The 18374-nt window shown below is 40.1% G+C and overlaps 1 protein-coding gene and 1 pseudogene across 1 annotated transcript in view; both read left to right on the forward strand.

The window, feature by feature from the left end:
• The first annotated feature begins 1980 nt into the window (after positions 1–1980).
• The window catches only part of LOC110522978, a 28751-nt pseudogene continuing 12357 nt past the window's right edge, over positions 1981–18374 (forward strand).
• LOC110524163 (AT-rich interactive domain-containing protein 3A) overlaps positions 10633–18374 on the forward strand; it is a 46420-nt gene continuing 38678 nt past the window's right edge. Inside the window, exon 1 of the mRNA XM_021603549.2 lies at positions 10633–10920. The gene's annotated coding sequence lies outside the window, so the exon portion shown is untranslated. The remainder of the gene's footprint in view (positions 10921–18374) is intronic.

An 18374-nucleotide genomic window follows, 5' to 3' on the forward strand; every position in this document is an offset into this window, starting at 1 on the left:
CATCCAATTCAGAATTGCAGTCGGGAACTCTGGCCTCTTTCTAGAGCTCCGACCTGAAGATCACTGACGTCATCATGATTCAACCTTGTTTTTTCCCGAGTTCCCAGTTGTCTTGAAAGCACCATAAATCCATAGAATGCCAAACTTTGATGACAAAGTTTAATGACACAATTTGCCCACGAAGGACTGCCGCTCCACCTTTCTGTTCAAGTGAGCACCGCACAACAAGGTGAGTCCAAAAATGTATTGTATGCTGCTGCATGAATTATGTAATATTCCAGGGAGATATGTATACTGTCGCTAAGAAAGTAAATACTAAGTGTATGTTGTGTAGTAAGCTGTTAGTAGCCCATGTGCCTCACCCTAATAATTTGGTCCCTTTATCCCTCTTAATTTTGCCTACTGTTCTGACTTGGTGGCGCACATGCTGTTAAGCTGCATGTTTTATAGAAATGTAATCATTGAATATTGTAAGAGCTTTCATTGTCTGCCTATATCCCCCCTTATTTATCCTACGGTTCTGACTTGGTGTACAGGGAGAATACTGTAAGAACGGCCCATGTTCTGAATTCCATCGTTGTACATTTCAAACTTGCTGAACACGTGTATATCCTAGCTCACTCATTAATGTCTTCATCGAAATTACTTATTGCCTCTTATCCACTCTTCTTCCCCTTTTGCCATAGTTTGTACATCTCAATTGTCAATAGAAACCACATTTGTTTAAACAAGTCAGCCATATCAGCTATGTTTTTTTTTAAAGGCAGTAAATGAGGCTGAATGAACTGTTTCACTGCCAGACAAGGCTCCGCTAATAACCAGGTGTAGCAGTGGTAAGGTTTTGGGACTGCTGTTGGGACAGCTTTATGTAGGCCCTAACAGTTTGTGTGCACCGTTTGTCACCATTATAGTGCAATAAATGTATTGTTTAGTGTTGTGTTGTGGCTTTGCTGACATGCATCAAAAAATATATATTTTTAGTTTGCCCCACCTAGAATTACATGCTAAAATCACCACTGATTATAATGTTGAAATATGTTAGTTACTAAATATCAGTGGTGTAAAGTACTTAAGTAAAAATACTTAAATAATTTTGGGGGATATCTGTACTTTTAATTCACTACACTCCTAAAGAAAATGTCAATTTTACTCCATACATTTTCCCTGACACCCAATAGTAGTCGTTACATTTTGAATGCTTAGCTGGACAGAACATGGTCCAATTCGCACACTTATCAAGAGAATATCCCTGGTCATCCCTACTGCCTCTGATCTGGCGGACTCACTAAACACAAATGCTTTGTTTTAAAATGATGTCTGAATGTTGGCGTGTGACCCTGGCTGCTTGTACATTTTTATTAAGACCTTTTTTGGAAGTACATACTGATATTAACGGGAGTAAATGAAGACAGTTGCTCATTGAAGACAGTTGCTCATTGACATTATAACGCTTGCAGAGTCGTCTAATGGAAGTTTGAATCGTAGCTTCCTGGGCATCCTTTACCCCTCTGCTCTGCTCATGCAAGATATCTGGCAGCCTTTTTTTAATAGCCAGTCGTTATATTCTCTGACTAGACCTCTTCTACATACACCTACGTACTTTTACGATGTAGCCAACCAACAATTTTTTGTTTCTCATCATGACAGATCGTCAGCAACTTCATTTGCATGAGCAATGTGTTTGTTTGTGCACCTTCTCTCAACTACAATGTTGCCATCGGGTCTAAAAGTGGCAACAGTGAAAAACGACCAATCAGCGCTCGAGAATCTGAATGGAGCATGGCTTTGAAATCTAAACTCACTGACCCCCATTTTATGGTGGTGTGTCATTTTGTAACCTATTCTATGCTCAGTATAGTTATAGAAATATGGTATACTACTTTATTCAATAGTAAGGCCATTTAGAAGTAACTAGCTACACAGGAACAAGTCAATATTTTGTGAAGAGGTCACCTCCAAATGCATCAGTCCTCAAACTTAATGCTCTCTATTTTCCCCAGCTTGATAGAGGAGCGCAAATGCAGCTCTCTGCCCAACTCCCCCGCCAAATGTGTGTCTTTGACCAAGAAGAAACAGTTTTTCATCAACCAGACCATATGCAACTCTGACCTCACACCCAGAGCCAAAGGCAAGAAGAACCAAAGGCGGCAGGAGAACAGTAAGTTCTCACTCTGCTGCAGATGTTGGGTTGCTACAGATATAATTTGTGCTGAACAAGCATCTTCTCAATACCCACTAGCTTGATTGCAGCATGTCTGAACACATCCATTAGTCATAGCCATTAGCCACACAGCATTTTATCAACATCATTTAACGATGCCTATTCTTTTCCTCTGTCCAAAAATAAAAAGGTTGCTACCTTGCCAATCGTCTTGATAGAAATGAGTGCTCCAAAGATGAGGCAGAGGTATGCAGTGACTGCCCTCCCTTCAAACTTCACTGTGGTCTGCACCAATGGCAACTACGTGGATGTAGGCTTCTACTGGTCCCAACATCTTTCAAAAGCCTTGCTTGTTGCAAGTGAATGTTTTACCACTACTACCCCTAACTACATTTCTTCCCGAAATGCCCCTAACTTGAAAGGGTAAGATGTAGCTCATTGTTCTCTCTCTCTCCCAGCAATGGAATGACTTCATGAACCGCTCTGGATAGGAGCAGGAGAAGCTGCAAGCCCTTCTGGAAGAGGCCAAGAGGAACAACTGCAACAAGCTCCTCAAGGACCAGAGAGAGGGTGAGAGCCCAGGGTCAATGCCTGCCACACCACAACATACACTCCCCTAACAAGCTTGTAGTGTTAAGCTGTTGAAAGTTCATTACCTGTGTCACAGCCGGCCGTGACTGGGAGTCCGGGTTAGGGGAGGGTTTGGCCGGGGGGATTTCCTTTGCTCATCATGCACTAGCGACACCTTGTGGTGGGCCAGGCGCCTGCAAGCTAACTTCTGTTGTCCGTTTCCGCCGACACATTGGTGCGGCTGGCTTCCGGGTTAAGCGAGCAGTGTGTCAAGAAGCAGTGCTGCTTGGCGGGTCATGTTTCGGAGGACCCATGGCTCTTGACCGTTGCCTATCCCGAGTCTGTTGGGGAGTTGCAGCGACGAGACAAGATCGTAACTGTCAATTGGGTATCACGAAATTAACTTTTTAAAGAAAGTTCATTACCAAGCCTATGTTTTGGTTTGAGGTGTTTTAACCAAATATAGGGACACTGTTAGTCATGCTAGTGTGACACGTGTCATCATCGACACATACTAACCAGATTTCCATCAAACCATTTCATGCAGATGAATTACCTGACTCATAAAAAAAACAATGACAGGGCTGATGGAAACAGGAAATGTCGATTCAAATTCATAAATGTTGACACTGTTCATTCGACATGGAGTCCATAAAATGAATCGAGAAATGGTGGTGGAAATGCCTTGATGCGCAAATATTGATATAATAACCATCATATCGATGTAAATGTAAAGTTATGCGATGATAGGCTGTTACGTTGTAGGTCTACCAACACAACGTGGAAAAGCATGAAATGTTTATAGGCTGGTGAAATAAGTTATTATTATCAGGTATCAAGGTAAGACCCAAGTGCAGATTGTGTGAAGTAACAATGTTTATTGTAACAACAGGGACAGGCAAATGACAGGTCAAGGCAGGCAGGGGTCGATAATCCAGAGTAGGAGCACGGACGGCAGGCAAAGGTCACGGACGGCAGGCAAAGCGTCAGGCATAGTTCAGTAATCCAGAAGTGGAGCAAAGGTACAGAACGGCGGTCAGGCAGGGGTCAAAAAACAGGAGGACGAGAAAAAGAGAGGCTGGGAAAAGATAGGAGCTGACAGGACAAACATTGGTAAGCTTGACAAACAAGACAAACTGGCAACAGACGGAGAACACAGGTATAAATACACAGGGGATAAGTGGGGAAGATGGGCAACACCTGAAGGGGGTGGAGACAACCACAAGTGAATCAGGGCGTGACAATTATGAACTTCACATGGTGGTTAAGTGCACGGTGATAATGCAAATTTACAATAGGCTAAATATCAAGTATAGGCTATTGAATGCTGGTGACATGATGATCAGTGCTTGGCTGCCAATTATCAAATAAAATGATCTTTCTCCTATCCATATGTCAACAAATAAGCCTAACCTGCCCACTTTAACAGCAAACTCTTGTCTAGAGAGCATGTGCCAAAACCAGAATGGGCAAGTTTTCAATTTATCGCAACCATTTTTGTGACAAAATCATCAGTAGAGTTAGAAACCCATTTAACTTATGTTTTATTTGTTACATGGGATCTTAATGCACATTTATTTTTATGTTTATGTGCACTACGTCATCAGCACATCCTTTTATCCTCAACATGTCAGTTTGATGGAAACATACCTCTCGTGAGAAAATCCCTGTATTGTTTTTAATACAGATTTTAGAAGATTCACATGAAAATTTGTCACCAATTGGATGGAAACCTAGCCATAGACACTTTTACTTCCCTCGCTCACATTGGTTTAGGGTACACTTGAGGTACTTGGAAGAGAACATTCTCAGTTTCTTTGGTGCTCAACCTCACTCTGTTTACGCCACCAACCTTGGAAGCAGGTACTTTTTCCCTCTGAAGATTTTCCGAGGTGAAAATGTAGACGTCCATCTTGGCGAAAGACTGGACTTGCATAGATACTGTGGGAAATGATGACCCAATTAACTAATTTCCAGACAAATGAGATGGAAGGATGTTATTGATTTATTAATTTAGCTTTGAGAGGCTACTGCTGACTTTCATGTGTTCGAGTAATTCTGGAATGTAATTTCTCTTTGCTTATTTGAGCTGTTCTTGTCATAAAATGGACTTGGTCTTTTACCAAATATGGCTGTCTTCTGTATATCACCCCTACCTTGTCACAACACAACTGTAACGGTTTTCTTTGGGTGAAGTAGAGTCGGACCAAAATGCAGCGTGGTTGTTATTCATGTTTTTTAATGAAGAAACTGAACATGAACAAACTAACAAAACAATAAACGTGAGACAACCTAACAGCCTATCTGGTGACAACAAAACACAGAGACAGGAACAATCACCCACAAAACCCAACACCAAACAGGCTACCTAAATATGGTTCCCAATCAGAGACAATGACTAACACCTGCCTCTGATTGAGAACCATATCAGGTCAAACATAGAAATAGACAAACCAGACAAACAACAGAATGCCCACCCAGCTCACATCCTGACCAACACTAAAACAAGGAAAACACACACGAACGATGGTCAGAACGTGACAACAACTGATTGGCTCAAATGCATTAAGGAGGAAGGAAAGAAATTCCACAAATGAACTTTTAACAAGGCACACCCGTTAATTGAAATGCATTCCAGATGACTATCTCATGAAGCTGGTTGAGAGTATACCAAGAGTGTGCAAAGCTGTCAAGGCAAAGAGTGGCTACTTTAAAGGATCTCAAATATAAAATCTATTTTGATTTGTTTAACACTTTTTTTGGTTACTACATGATTCCATATGTTATTTCATAGTTGTTATGTCTTCACTATTATTCTATAATGTAGAAAATAGTAAAAATAAAGAAAAACCCAGTAATGAGCAGGTGTCCAAACTTTTGATTGGTACTGTATTACACTACTGTTTAAAGATTGGGGTCACTTAGAAATGTCCTTATTTTTGAAAGCAAAGCAAATTTTGCCCATTAAAATAACATGAAATTGATCAGAAATGCAGTGCAGACATTTAATGTTGTAAATGACTATTGCAGCTGGAAATGGCTGATTTAATGGAATATCTACATAGGTGTACAGAGGCCCATTATCAGCAACCATCACTCCTGTGTTCCAATGGCATGTTGTGTTAATCCAAATGTATCATTTTAAAAGGCTCATTGATCATTAGAAAACCCTTTTGCAATTGTTAGCACAGCTGAAAACTGTTGTTCTGATTTAAAGAAGCAATAAAACTGTCCTTCTTTAGACTAGTTGAGTATCTGGAGCATCAGCATTTGTGGGTTTGATTACAGGCTCAAATGGCCAGAAACAAATAACTTTCTTTTGGAACTCGGTAGTCTATTCTTTTTGTGAGAAATGAAGGCTATTCCATGCGAGAAATGTCCAAAAAACGGAATATCTCGTACAACGCTGTGTACTACTCCCTTCACAGAACAGCGCAAACTGGCTCTAACTAGAATAGAAAGAGGAGTGGGAGGCCCCGGTACACAACCGAGCAAGAGGACAAGTACATTAGTGTGTCTAGTTCTAGAAACAGAAGCCTCACAAGTCCTCAACTGCTAGCTTCCTTAAATAGTACCAGCAAAACACCAATCTCAACGTCAACAGTGAAGAGGCGACTCCGGGATGCTGGCCTTCTAGGCACAGTTCCTCTGTCCAGTGTCTGTTATTTTGCCCATCTTAATATTTTATTTTTATTGGCCAGTCTGAGGAATGGCTTTTTCTTTGCAACTCTGCCTAGAACGCAAGCATCCCGGAGTCGCCTCTTGGCTGCTGACGTTGAGACTGGTGTTTTGCGGGTACAATTTAATTAAGCTGCCAGCTGAGGACTTGTGAGGCATCTTTTTCTCAAACTAGACACTAATGTACTTGCCCTCTTGCTCAGTTGTGCACCGGGCCTCCCACTCCTCTTTCTATTTTGGTTAGAGCCAGTTTGTGTCACACCCTGATCTGTTTCACCGGTCTTTCTGATTGTCTCCACCCCCTTCAGGTGTCGCCCATCTTCCCCTGTGTATTTATACATGTGTTCTCTGTTTGTCTGTTGCCAGTTCATCTTGTTTGTCAAGCAAACCAGTGTTTGTGTCAGCTTCTGCTTTAACCCAGTCTCTTTTCTCGTCCTCCTGGTTTTTGACCCTTGCCTGTCCTGACCCTATACCCCGCCTTACCACTCTGCCTGACTCTGAGCCTGCCTGCCATCCTGCACCTTTGCCCCACCTCTGGATTGCCGAACTCTGCCTGACCTGAGCCTGTCTACCATCCTGTACCTTTGCCCTTGTTGCTGTAATAAACATTGGTACTTCGACACGGTCTGCATCTGGGTCTTACCTTGATACCTGATAGTTTGTGCTGTTCTGTGAAGGGAGTAGTACACAGCGTTGTACAAGATCTTCAGTTTCTTGGCAATTTCTCAAAAGGAATAGCCTTCATTTCTCAGAACAAGAATAGACTGACGAGTTTCAAAAGAAAGTTATTTGTTTCTGGCCATTTTGATCCTGTAATCGAACCCACAAATGCTGATGCTCCAGATACTCAACTAGTCTAAAGAAGGCCAGTTTTATTGCTTCTTTAATCAGAACAACAGTTTCAGCTGTGCTACCATAATTGCAAAAGGGTTTTCTAATGATCAATTAGCCTTTTAAAACGATCAACTTGGATTAGCTAACACAACGTGCCATTGGAACACATGAGTGATGGTTGCTGATAATGTGCCTCTGTACGCCTATGTAGATATTCCATTAAAAATCTGCCGTTTCCAGCTACAATAGTCATTTACAACATTAACAATGTCTACACTGTATTTCTGATCAATTTAGTGTTATTTTAATGGACAAAAAATGTGCTTTTCTTTCAAAAACAAGGACATTTCTAAGTGACCCCAAACTTTTGAACAGTAGTGTATATATCTTAAGTAAAGACAGTACATGTTTAGGAAAATAATCAACATTCGTAATATAGTGGTGTAGCTTGTAAATGTAAACTTTTCTCCTATTTCTAAGCAATTGGCTGTGTAATCCTTACTGGAAAAGAGTGCTGATAGCCATGTCTGAATAGACAATTGCAATAAATGTTAATTCAAGTGTTCAATGACTCTTAAATGAGGTGATTATTTAATCATTGATTCAAGCAGTATTTCAGGAACAACTTAAAATATAATTTAGCATTTGTAATATGAAATGGACAGAGGGTAGTAAGACAGAGCAGTATGATGGAGCAGAGAGACTCCCTACCATAAGTCATGAGTTTCAGTGATTGGCAGGGATTCAGTATAGAAAACATGATTGAAGGACACTTAAAACGTCATTTCAAAAAGTAATTAAAATAATTGATTACATAACAGGAAATGTAGAATGTAATTCTGCTTCAAATGTGAGGAAAAGCCCACAAGAATGCAATACCTCTGGCAAAACATTACTTTTCTGTGAGTTGGGTACCACAATGTGAAAGTCTGAACATGTTTAACCAATTACAAACCTGAACTAAACAAAAAAAAAGTGTATGTGCAATTGGTCAATAGATCTTGCATCCAAAGATGATTTTATGAAATATCTGCTGCAACTTCTAAAGTGGGCTTTTACCGTGTATCTTTGATTGTGTCAAAGTTTCAGAAAATTGGGAAAGAAATCACAAACTCAGGATGTATGTTTAACTTAATGTTCATTTATTTTTGTACTTAAACCATACTACGTTTTATACGTTGGTTAGTTAGAGGCTAGACTACCTGTGTGGCTCCTGTAGACTGAGGAAGGGATGGAGTTGGGTCGGAGCAAGGGTCTTTGATGCTGCCACTCCTTTTTGACTTTCTGCTGTGCGTAGCAGCCAATCAGACCGAATATTGATGATCAAATGTTACGCTGCTGTGGCAGTACTGTTGATATTTAAACTAGCTAGCTAGCTAAACCCACTTGATGGTTCAGGACAACAATGATACAACTTTATACAAAAAATGTCTTATTTTACCGCCACCCAAACGGGCATTTTGCAAGTCGGAGGGCAAAGGGGTATGTGCTCCGCACAGGTTGACTCCTGTCTGTGCATATGCCTGGTGCACAGTCACGCCCGTTAGTTGGGCAATTGCTGGCAGTATTCCCTCCTGTTAGCAGTGTGAACATAAATCACACATTTAGCATGGTGCATGGTAAATGACACAATGTTTTGTTAGTGATCATTTCAGTTGTTTTGCTAACGCTGTCAAGAGTTCTGCTACAGTAAATTGCTTGCAAGACAGTGTATTCTATTTTGAGAGTTGCCATGATTCATGAATCTATCCACTAGATGGCAGCATGATGTTAGTAATGCATGATGTTGGTAAAGCTGTAAATATGTCACTTTTTGGGGGACCCGACAAAATTCACGTAGGAATTTGAGTTATAAATCTGACATTCTCATTAAAAGCAAGTCAAAGAGGGGATATATCTGTTTTATGTGTGCTATTTCTGTGTGTGCTATTTCTATGCTTGCTGTTTTAAAGTTTAGTTTTTGCATCTTTTTATTTTTGGTTTTGTACACCAGCTTCAAACAGCTGAAAATACAATATTTTTGGTTATGGAAAAGAATTTCACAGCAGTTTAGATATTACAATATTTCTCTACACTGTACTTGCTTGTTTTGTCACATAAACCGAAACTAGGCAAACTATTAGAATTTTTGTAACCAGGAAACAGAGATTTCTGCATAGTCCTTCAAGAATTAATGGGTACATAATGAATACATAAGTAAAACAAATAGATGTAGCAACTGCAGATTGCCCCTTTAAGTCCTGTCTCACTTCAGCATTGTTAAAACTGACATTTGACTATATTTGACTATAAAATATAGTAGGCCTTCACTAGTGAAACAGACCTGCAAACCAAAGATTTTTACAAATGTATACAATTTGTGCCAAAGGTCTACATTCTTCATTATATCACCTTCAATGGCAAGAAAAAAACATATATGGAACCGAACCTGATTTAAAAGTATAAATGACATCAACACATTACGCTGCTTAAATCAGAAATGCAATTCTGCTCAAGTATCACATTTGTTTAAATGAGTAGCCAAATCTTATCAGGATTGCAGTCTGGGCAAGAATAGGCGACCTCAACTAATTCTTGCTATGGTCAGTAGTTTGACCATTATTGTACTGTTATTGACTCTTTAATTAATTAAAGGAGAGTAGTAGTAATTTGATACATTAATTAATGATACAATCATTTAAATGTATGTATTAGAGCTCAAGCAGTTATCTTCGGTTTAGTAATTGGTATTTATAATTACAAATAGTGTAGCTGTATTGTAGCTAACCTTTGCTGGGTGATTGAAATGCATAACCCCTTTATAGGACAAGTAGTCTAACTCTGAAGAAACGCTAGATTTCTCTTATTAATTGTTATGCATTAATAATAGTTAATATAATAATCATTATTAATAATATTATAATAATGAAATAATTGACGTTTATTTCCCAAGAAAATTCACATGGTAAATTTGGTAAGGAATAAGTTAAATGTATAAGCGATAATTAGGAGGCGTGGACTTAACTCTTCATTCGGTCTGTTTACTTCTTGTGCTATATATTAAGCATACAGTAGACACCACCCACCTACCCGCTGTAGGGTTAAAATGAACACCATCTAAGGGAACGTCGCCAAAAGCTCTTCATGGGTTAGGTAGTCTTCATTATAATTTCAAGGGACAATCTGCCAAGTTTCCAACCATGACTACGCCGAGGTGTGCTTAAGCAGAAAATTGTTAACGCATTCCTCGAATTATAGAACGCGCACACGTTTCAACATCTCTTAGTTATTTCAACAACATGAAACGTATAAAGTCGGTTTATAATGCAATTATTTCCCTCACATTGACAGTACATATATATTACACTTGCCGACATTCCCTTTGTATTGGGGTAGGTTGGCCCCCTCTGATTCAGAGGTTAGGAATTTGCATCCGATTGCTGTTTGTCAACCAATGATTTGACTCTACGACCGTGAGCACGCCTTGGATTAGGCAAAGATACAATGTAACCTCTGAATCAAAGCCATACGTTGATATCGAATAATATGTATACAACGGAATAGAAATATCACAATCAATTGATATCAGTTTACTACTATATATGAAAAATACAATCAATAACCACCAGAACACCGTAGATTCAGGGGAAATCAGGAATATTTGTTCCGAGTGCAAAAACAAAACGGAAGCTGATTTGGTAAGTTTTTTTCTCTCGCTCTCTTATTGTGGCTCACATATTCGATTTGATTTGGATTTATACAAATAAGCGCCAGTCTTATTCTGTCTGTTTAAAAAAATATATATCATGTCTGATTTAACTTGACTAATCGGATACAGTCTAATGTATTCGTATACGTATGCTGCCATGTGTGCAGTACATTCCATTTTCGATATGTGGCGACGTGCCAAGTAATTAAATGATCGTTATGATATAAAAGCTTCAGTTATTATTATGGAATCCATCTGTGATCAATATGTTTCTGTGAAGCCTTTTCAACTGCAGTTATCCAGAGTTTGGGTTCATTTTGCATTTGCAAATAATTATTTAATATACTTTCTAATATAAATAAATGTGCTATTTAACCTTTATTTAACTAGGCAAGTCAGTTAAGAACAAATTCTTATTTACAACGTCGGCCTACATCGGCCAAACCTTCCCCTAACCCAGACAACGCTGGACCAATTGTGTGCTGCCCTATGGGACTCCCGATCACGGACGGTTGTGATACAGCCCGGGATTGACCCCGGGTATGTAGTGACGCCTCTAGCACTGCAATGCAGTGCCTTAGACCGCGCGCCACTCAGTTTGGCGAATGGGGAAGTTGGAAACAGATATGGTAGCTGTATTTACAACTGTCCTGAAGCCAAGTTAAATAGAAAACAAAAAAACTTTCATGAAAGTTATGAATATAAAAACCAACGGGCCTATTATATTTATCAGGTAAATTACATGATATAGCATGGAATCAATTGGGCCTTTTCAGCACTGCTGGCCTGTTTTTGAATTGAATTGACTTTTTGTAGACCCATAAAAGTTGCAGCATTTACATTTAGATGAATGGTGAGGGGGAAACACTACACTCTTAGGGAAAATGTGCTATTTGGAACCTACAAGGTTTCTTCCGCTGTCCCCATCGGAGAACCCTTTGAATAACAATTTGTGGTTCCAGGTAGAACCCTTTTGGTTCCAAGCAGAAAGAAACCATTTCAGCTCCATGTAGAACCCTTTCCACAGAGGGTTCTACATGAAACCCAAAGTGTTCTACCTGAAAACCCCCTTTGGAACTCCTTTTTCTAAGAGTTTTAATACACAAGCAGTCTTACCCCAATATTCATTTGCACAAGCCATCCCTGCTTCGTACATTTCTAATGCATGTGTATCAACTATAGTGCATAATGTATATATGTGTGGTATATTCATGTATATGTCTATATTTGTTTAGACAGCCCAACTTGTATGTTGAGATGGCAAATTTGAACAAGTAGAGCAAAGCAAGGGGATAGGAAGTGTCTTACGCAAGTGCTCCAAAAAAAAGGGTGTTTGGGTCTAGCAGTATGGGTGGAAATGAAGTCTGCAACAATCAAATGTTATCTCTTTGACTGTTACTACATCATGACATAAGGTGCCTGTGTCTATGGTTCCAATTTGGTAATACATTGATTCTGGCCCGTGAAGGTTGTGAGAAAGACTCATCACAAATCTCTTTTAAGTGTGTGACAAAAATGTCCCTTGGGTGAGCTGTAAGCATGGCATTCGTGATTTCATTGGAGATGACTAACCAGGGTTAAACTCTGGAAGAACTTGCTAAGACTTTCAATCATTGTGTGTATACGGCTGACGTACATTATACTCTTGGGAAAAAAGAGTCCAGAAAACACACACACACAAACACACATGCAATGTTGTTGTTTGTTTGATTTATTTTATTCATGTTAGCCTGACAAATAACAATCAAAACAGTATTTTATCTCACTATCATACCCAGCCAAGGTAGTATCTCTACTTGAAATCTGTGTGGACAGCATGACAAATTATGAAACCATATTTGCTCACTTTGTACCTTTCCATATTTATAGCCTACTGTAACGCAGCATCCCATACATATTCCTTTTCCAATGGCGGGCTATTCTCCATATTAGCTTGCAATGAGTCCTCGTTAAGAAAAGGGGGATTTGCTCAGTGATTGGACCTCTTTTGGATTAGAAATGTATGGTGGGCGATCAAGCTCAGATCTTAAAGGCCCAATGTCTTTGCATAATGAAGGCAGTCTAATGAATAACATGCCTTGTCAAGGCATCATTTCTGTTACAGTTGGACATGTTGTGGCCAAGAAATTGTTTAGAATGTGTTCAGAGCGCAAACTGGGCTCACTAAGGAAGCGCTTTTGTAGTTCCATCAAAGTGAAAACTGTAACTGAGATAGTGAACCGGAAAACAAACAAGTACTTTTGGTTGGACATGTAACATCTATCATATGATTTGTACATGGTGGTAGTCTAGAGATAATGTCATTTTTCTAGGAAGCCGGGGAGTCAGCTGATTTTTTTTTTCCTTTTGTGGAAAATATTCCTGGTCCCTCCCTTTTTATTTCTTGTTTTCTTTTGTGTGAAAAAAACTATTGGAGCTATTCATACTCTTGTTTAATGGAATTATACTTAGTTATGTTTTACAGAATATGTCAGAAATTCTATAAAAAACGAGATTCTGCACATTGTGTCTTGAATCCTCAATATAAATTCAGTGTTATAACAGAATTATTCACTATTTCCACTAACACGACACTAATCCTGTTGTTGCATCTGGAATTCAATCAGCAGTCATTTTATTTAAAAAAAATTAAAAAGTAATCAAACAAGGGCAATTTGTAGAACAGTGACAGCATCTTCATCCTTGTCGATACATTACAGTAGCTAAAACCAATTTGAACTGAGCTATCGTGTTTCTAAGCTATGAGCTTAACATCCGTCCAATAGTTCTCTGCTATAGCCTTGTGTGAATGTCTCCTTTTCCTAGGTGCAGTGAAAATACAGACTCACCTAACAGCTTCGTTGTTTATGAACACACTGGCAACATATGAAGAAGACAAATGTTTGTTGTTGAAATGTATGTCTTTATAGACACGTTTATATCTCAATGTAGCTCAGTTTATATCAGCTATAGTTATGATAGAAATGACATGGGTGAAATATAGTTACTATCCAATCTTACATCTACAGTGTAATTGCTTTCAAGTGACTTCATGTCACAAAGGATGACCGTCCTCTAAATACACATTTAGTTTGGCCGTATTACATACATCTTGTGATATTTGCCAGACATATTCATAACAGACAAGTAAGCAATTTGAATAAGTCTATAGTATCAGTGAACAGTAACCACAAAGGTCAATGAATTGAGAATTTGTTTTAAAAGGAGGATAAATCTTCAACTGTCAAATACTGTATGTTTGAACTGAGTGATTTATTTGTAGTGACCATACTTTTGTACTGTCATCGTCCTGTTGTTGCTCAGATATATTTGTTGCAATAAAATGTCAATTGACATCTGTTGTCTTCTATAATTGTAATATCGTATGTCGTTTTCTATTACTGCTGCTCAGTGACCACACAAACCCAAAATGCCTCTTTACTCCACTACTGTAGTTTCCCTGCCTTTTAAGGGGGAAGTGTAGTGAGTTGGCTCGTTTTTCAGCTGTTCCTTTGCCAAAACCCACATATCAAAGTGTCCTTCTGGCACACAAGCCGTTTCTGTGTTTCTCCTGACAAAAAAAAGGAAAAGAAAATCACTACTTCACTCTTTGGGTTCAAGCCATGGGGGAATCCCGGAAGACTGATAGTGACGTAATGTAGGTGGAATGAAGCTTGGGTAAGAATCTTTCTGTGGGAAGAGCCATGTTATTTGTCCACCTACAACATTGATATACATTTTGCGTGGACAACTGCCAGTGCAATCATCCAGGACTATCCTTACAGGTATCTGCCTTGAGACCAACATGGAGCTTCGCACGTGTCCATCTAGGAGTTTATTTGCATGTGTGATGAATGAGCAAGTTGGCAACTTGCCCCCAGAATAAAATCAAGACAAGCTACTGGATAACTATAGTTTCCCAACTGGGCTCCCGAGTCGGTTGCATGTTTTGCATACACAGGCACACAGCATGTGTCATGTAGCCCACATGTACGTGTCATTTTTTTCACCAGACTAGATTAGGAATCCATGCCAAAGATCTGTTTCCTGCCTATCGCTCCTCACTTACCCAGACAATGGCTGGATTGTACAAGATTAAATTGAATCAAATTTGATTGGCCGTGTACACATTGTGTACTGTTATCACAGGTGCAGCGAAATGCTTATGTTTCTAGCTCCAACAGTGCAGTATACCTAACAATACACACAAATCCCAAAAATACAAAGAAATATCCGAACAAGCAATGTCAGGTGTGTGTGTGTGTGTGTGTGTGTGTGTGTGTGTGTGTGTGTGTGTGTGTGTGTGTGTGTGTGTGTGTGTGTGTGTGTGTGTGTGTGTGTGTGTGTGTGTGTGTGTGTGTGTGTGTGTGTGTGTGTGTGTGTGTGTGTGTGAGAATGTAAATATATACTGAATATGAAAGGTATGTACAGCAGTTATGTAGGATGACTGGAATACAGTATATGCATATGAAGTGGGTAAAACATTATGTAAACATGATTAAAGGTACCAGTGTTAAATGACTATGTACAGTACATAGGGGAGCAGTCTCTTACGGTGCAGGGTAGAGTACTGGGTGGTAGCTTGCTAGTAACACTGAGTAAGTTCAAGACAGGGTGTTGGGCAGAAGTGGTGACTATGGCCTCCCTGCAATTGTATGAATCAACTAGTTAATCCAGTTTGGGGCATTTGTGTTTCAATGTAGATACACTTCATACGCATATTAAGTACCTCCTCTTCAGCTCAGTCCTTAGGGAGAATTATTTTCCTGTGTCACTTAAAGAGTGAACATGGAAATGAGTCTCACTGCGTCTTATCTAGGAAATGCATTTCTAGGGCTGTTTCTGAACTCTCCGGGAAATAATATAAATAATGGTGCTTTTTAAAGGAATTAATAGCATCAGACATTATCAATGTTATATGCAAACAGGGAACCATGATAATGGCTAATGGGCAGTGAAAGGCCAATATCCACAAGAGAGAGCTAACTGTATCGACAGGCAGAATTTCCTTTCGGAGGTCATATAACATCTATGTGTGTGTCATTCATCCTATACAAGAGTAGTCTTACAGTTGCAACAGCTGTGCAAGGTTTAGTTGTTTGTTACGTGGGAGATCTGATATACTAAGATCACCATTGATTCAGAAGCCAGAGTGCTGGTGTCAGAACCTAGAGAACTGAGCACTAAGCAAAACTGTAATGGCCATTGCTGGTGCTGCAGTAGAGAGAACCTTTCAAACTGAATTAGTTACTTTATTAAAGTTGTTGATGACTTTCCAATTACAGCAACCTTATTCTCTGATTTTTAGCTTTTATATTGGAAGTACTTGGCTGGTTTACTCTTCTGCATGTTCAACATGGTCAATCTGGAACGTATAGTCTCAATTAGTGCTGTTGCGATGACCGTATTAAAAATGACCGTATTGAAAATTAATCGCACACATATTATTTAGTATATGTAAAGACAAGATTAAATCAAGAATAGTCTGATGAGTGACTATTGTGAATAATGCCCAGCATAAGAAACTGCCTTATTTTTGTTGCAACTTTTCCTCCATCATAGTCGCACACCTTATGTAGCCTAGCCCATAGGCCTATATGTTTTGATAAGATTTGTATCACAACTAAAGTGGCCAAATAACTTCATAAAATGAAGCACATTATGCCGCTTTACAAGGGGTGTAAAGCCTAGCTGGCGTACATAAGCAGCGCGTGAGATTCAAGTTTGGGGGAGATCATTTTCACCATAAAAATGTACCTTTATGATAAAAGCATTACATGCATAACCGCATTTGTGGTCACTTTTGAGAATGGTGTTTTCCTGCTAATGGAACATTCACGCTTATAGCCTACTGCCATGTGCGCATTACTGCGCTGATAATGTGAAGAAATAACATAATAGTTTATCAACAACCTCTCCCTCCATTCTCATCGACGGGGCTGCAGTGGAGCAGGTTGAGAGCTTCAAGTTTCTTGGTGTCCACATCACCTACAAACTAACATGGTCCATGCACACCAAGAAGAGGGCACGACAAAACCTATCCCCCCTCAGGAGACTGAAAAGATTTGGCATGGGTCCTCGGATCCTCAAAAGGTTTTACAGCTGCACCATCAAGAGCATCCTGACTGGTTGCATCACTGCCTGGTATGGCAACTGCTTGGTCTCCGACCGCAATGCACTACAGAGGGTAGTGCGAATGGCCCAGTACATCACTGGGGCCAAGCTTCCTGCCATCCAGGACCTCTATACCAGGCGGTGTCAGAGGAAGGCCCTAAGAATTGTCAAATACTCCAGCCACCCGAGTCATAGACTGTTCTCTCTGCTACCGCACAGCAAGCGGTACCAGAGCACCAAGTCAAGCCATAAAACTCCTGAACACCTAGTTAAATGGCTACCCAGACGATTTGCATTGCCCCACCTCTCTTACACCGCTGACCGCTGCTACTCTCTCTGCATAGTCACTTTAATATCTCTACCTTCATGTACATGAACTCAGCAAAAAAAGAAACGGCCCTATTTCAGGACCCTGTCTTTCAAAGATAATTCGTAAAAATCCAGATAACTTCACACATCTTCATTGTAAAGGGTTTAAACATGGTTTCCCATGTTTGTTCAATGAACCATAAATAATTAATGATCATGCACCTGTGGAACTGTCGTTAGTGTCTTAACAGCTTACAGACGGTAGGCAATTAAGGTTACAGTTATGAAGACTTAGGACACTAAAGAGGCCTTTCTACTGACTCTGAAAAACACCAGAAGAAAGATGCCCAGGGTCCCTGCTCATCTGCGTGAACGTGCCTTAGGCAAGGAGGCATGAGGACTGCAGATGTGGCCAGGGCATTAAATTGCAATGTCCGTACTGTGAGACGCCTAAGACGGCGCTACAGGGAGACCGGACGGACAGCTGATTGATCATCTGCACAGGATCGGTACAGCCGAACATCACACCTACGGGACAGGTACAGGATGGCAACAACAACTGCCCGAGTTACACCAGGAACGCACAATCCCTCCATCAGTGCTCAGACTGTCCGCAATAGGCTGAGAGAGGCTGGACTGAGGGCTTGTAGGCCTGTTGTAAGGCAAGTCCTCACCAGACAACACTGGTAACGTTGCCTATGGGCACAAACCCACCATCGCTGGACCAGACAGGACTGGCAAAAAGTGCTCTTCATTTACGAATCGCGATTATGTCTCACCAAGTGTGATGGTCGGATTTGCGTTTATCGTTGAAAGAATGAGCGTTACACCGAGACCTGTACTCTGGAGCAGGATCGATTTGGAGGTGGAGGGTCTGTCATTGTCTGAGGCGGTGTGTCACAGCATCATCAGACTGAGCTTGTTGTCATTGCAGGCAATATCAATGCTGTGCGTTACAGGTGAAGACATACTCCTTCCTCATGTGGTACCCTTCCTGTAGGCTCATCCTGACATGACCCTCCAGCATGACAATTCCACCAG

This window comes from Oncorhynchus mykiss, chromosome 5 (assembly GCF_013265735.2).
Source record: "Oncorhynchus mykiss isolate Arlee chromosome 5, USDA_OmykA_1.1, whole genome shotgun sequence".
NCBI classification, from domain to species: domain Eukaryota; kingdom Metazoa; phylum Chordata; class Actinopteri; order Salmoniformes; family Salmonidae; genus Oncorhynchus; species Oncorhynchus mykiss.